The sequence below is a fragment of the Camarhynchus parvulus genome, chromosome 2 (genome assembly GCF_901933205.1).
Source record: "Camarhynchus parvulus chromosome 2, STF_HiC, whole genome shotgun sequence".
Taxonomy (NCBI): Eukaryota; Metazoa; Chordata; class Aves; order Passeriformes; family Thraupidae; genus Camarhynchus; species Camarhynchus parvulus.
This window is the reverse complement of record NC_044572.1, coordinates 3,510,001-3,513,718: the sequence shown is the minus strand read 5'-3', so window position 1 is coordinate 3,513,718 and position 3,718 is coordinate 3,510,001.

The following is a 3,718-nucleotide window of genomic DNA, read 5'->3' as shown; positions in this document are numbered from 1 at the left end:
TGACTTCTGGTGCTATTTGAGGACATTGTTCATTGGGCTATTTCACCACTACTCCTGCAACCATCAGCCCCTAACAAACCAAACAAGGCAAGAAAAAGAAGAAGATAACAATATTTCACTGGAAATTTCAATTTTCTCTTTCAAACCTCCTGCTGACCCTCAGGCAGACATAAGTGACAGCTCAGAGCTTGTCCCTTAGAGCTTCTCAGCATTTGCTGTGCTTTCCATTCCTGGCCAGTGCTGCCAGCACCCTGCTCATCTTCTCCTCTGTGTTCCTACAGACTGCCCAGAAAAGTGGTAGAGCCACCATTCCTGGAATTGTCCAAAAATTATGTGTATTGGCAATTGAGGACAAGGTCCAGGGAAGAACATGGTGTTGAGCTGGCAACTGTGATTGGTGATTTTGAAAGTCTTTTCCAAGACTTTCATGACATATTGATTCCATGACTTCTAGAAAGCAGAAAGCTTCGCTCATCAATGATGGTTTATCCTTGGATGTGAATGGTTGGAGAATTGGACTTGCAGGAATAAAGCAGCTGAAGAGAAAGCAGTGGGCTGGCTCTCATCTCAGCTGTGGGACTAGCTGGTGCCTTCCATTTGGAAGCTGAATATCACTTCAGATACGACAACAGGAGGTTCACAGGCTCCACATGACAAAATCCAGAGCCCCAGCCTGGGCTTAAAGTGCAGTTTGAACAGCAGGCTCCTTCCACACTCCCGTGGAACTGGAAGTTCTCATCGTCAGCTTTATCTTCTGTCAGACATAAGGAACCTTTTTGTGCTCTTTGAGACTCTGCATGTCTTTTCCTCCTGATAAAGAGGTGCTGTCAGATAACAACATACAATTCCTACAGTGAGTGCCAAGTATGTAAACAGTGTAAACGTTGTTGGTCTCCCTTCCAATTTCAGTTTTATCCAGGTTTTGGAAGGAGAGAGATTCCCAGATGTTTCTGAAATCCCCTGATGGTCGTAGGAGGGCTCAATCCCCAGAAGAGAGGACATAAAACACAGAAATCCCTTGAAAATTCATCCATCTAAATATCTAAAGTGTAGTAAGATGAATCTTGGCCACGTAGCAAGGGAGGAGTTATAAGCAAAACTGCAAGAATGCTGCAGTTTTTGGCTCAGATTGAAATAGAAATTTATATAATAAATTACACAACATATATTTAAGGGTATATTCATAAAATATATTCCTGTAAATTACTTATTTATCTGACAGTCAAGTGAAGTCCTTGGTGAATGGGAAGTCCCTTGGAATGGGAACATGGGAAACTTGCAAGAATTTTTAAAAAAGGTAGAAAGGAGGACCCTGGGAACCCCTGATCTGTCAGCCTCACCTCTGTGCCTGGGAAGATCACAGAACAGATCCTCCTGGAAGCTGTGCCGAGGCTCCTGGAAAACAGGGAAGAGATTCAGGACAACTTCAGGACAGGCACATCCTGCATGACCAGCCCAGTGTCCTCACCTGATGGGGTGACTCCATCAGTGGACAAGGGGAGGGCTGCAGACATCATTTATCTGTAATTCTGTAAAGCCTTTGGCACATCTTATCCCCAACACCCTTCTCAGTAAATAGAAAGAGGTGGAATTGATGAGTGGAGAAGGAATTGATCACATCCAGAGGGTTGTGGTCAATGGTTCAATGTGGTCAGTGGTTCATGTTGTAATGGACATCAGTGGTGTCCCCCAGTGGCTTTATTGGGGTCAGCACTGATGAAAATCTTCATTAATGACACAGACAGTGACACTGAGTTCAACCCCAGCTAATTTGCAGCTGGCACCAAGCTGAGGCTGCAGTGACCTTCCTGAAGGATGGGGCCATCCAGGGGGACCTGGACAAGCTCCAGAATCACAGAATCACCAGGTTGGAAGAGACCTTCAAGATTGAGTCCAACGCATTCCCTGACACCTCAACTCAACCCTGGCACCCAGTGCCACATCCAGGCTTTGTTAAACACACCCCAGGATGGGGACTCCACCACCTCCCCGGGCAGCCATTCCAGAATTTTATCACTCTTTCTGTAAAAACTTTTTCCTGCTATCCAACCTGTATTTCCCTTGGTGCAGCTTGAGGCTGTGTGCTCTGGTTGTGTCAGTGCTGCTGGAGAAAGAGCCCAGCCCCAGCTGGGCACAGGCACCTTTCAGGAGCTGCAGAGAGTGATGGGGGCAGCCCTGAGTCTCCTTTTCTCCAGGCTGAGCACCCCCAGCTCCCTCAGGGGTTCCTCACAGGGTTTGTGTTCCCAGCCCCTCTCCAGCCTCGCTGTCCCCTCTGGATGTGCTCAGTGTCCCAAGGTCCTTCCCAAGCTGAGGGGCCAGAGCTGGGCACAGCACTCCAGGTGTGACCCCAGCAGTGCCCAGGGCAGGGGCACAATGACCTCCCTGCTCCTGCTGCCCACTCCATTCCTGACCCAGGCCAGGAGCCATTGGCCTTCTTGGCCACCAGGGCACACTGAAGTGATCCACGTGGACCTCATGAGGTCCAACAAGGCCAAGGTCCTGCAGGTGCTTGAGGCAGCCCCTGGTATTAACACAGGATGGCAGGAGATTGGGAGCAGCCCTGTGGGGAAGGACTTGAGGGTGCTGGTGGATGACAAGGTGTGACAACACAAAATGTAAGAATGTCTGCGCTGAGTTGGACCAGAAATCAGCAAGTCTGGCAAGGTCCTATGGAGAATATTAGCAAGGGGAAAGAATTAACACAGAACTGCCCTAAATTATCTCCCAAAATTTACTGAACAGTGTTTCAGAAACTTCCTGAGCCAGAAGTGATCTTATGATATTTAATTGCCTTTATGGACTTTTTTTTCCATGAAGCAGCTTTGAATCCTTGGAAGCTTATAGCATCTGTCAGGTCATGTCACATTTTTAGTTTAATAATTTTTTGTTGCTTTGAACCAGGCCTCCCTGATTTTTTTTTCTTTTTTGGCATTTTTCCATCCTTGCATTTGGAAGGACAGTGGATGCTTTTTCCTTTTTTGCCTTCTCAACACCATTTGTGCATGTTCACACCATTTTCTGTCTCAATTGTCTCTGTTGAAAGTTGAAGGCTCCTAATCCAGAACAATTCCACAGGTATAATTCCCACTATGACCTCCTGTTGTGCCTTGTTCATCACTACTTTACCTGTTTTTACTCTCTCAGAGGAGCTCACACACATTCTCTTCTGCTGACTCCCTTCAGTGGGGATGTAACTTCCACTGGAAGGATGATTCACACAATGTAATTTCTTTAAACAGCTGATCATGAATCACAAGGGGTTGTCAAAGGGCATCTGTAGCTTATTTACCTGAGAAGAGGAAAGAACAAATTCTGTCCTCATGCCAAGCTGGAGCTCCGGAAAGAGGAGGGAGGTCAGGTAGGGAAAAGAATCCTGAATTTATTCGTGACTGTACTCTTGACTTCAAGAGCAGTGGGATACTGGAGACTTGCACTTGAACTATTCACTCTTTCAGTAGATTTTGTGGATCTAAAACATTCCTAGAGGAGCTGCAGGAGATGAATGATTGGATACAGGAATCAAGGGGTTTGTTTCAAATAAATTCCTTTTGAGGGTATTGAGTTCAAGAGCCTTCTGTCCAGTGAGCTGGGATGGAATTTCCAGCACTCAGCTCCCACTGATGGCTGCTCTGACACCTTCCAGCATCCTGAGGTGCACAGCTCTGTGGGACAAGCAACTTTATATTTGCTAAGAGGTAAAAGTAGTCACCCAACAGGT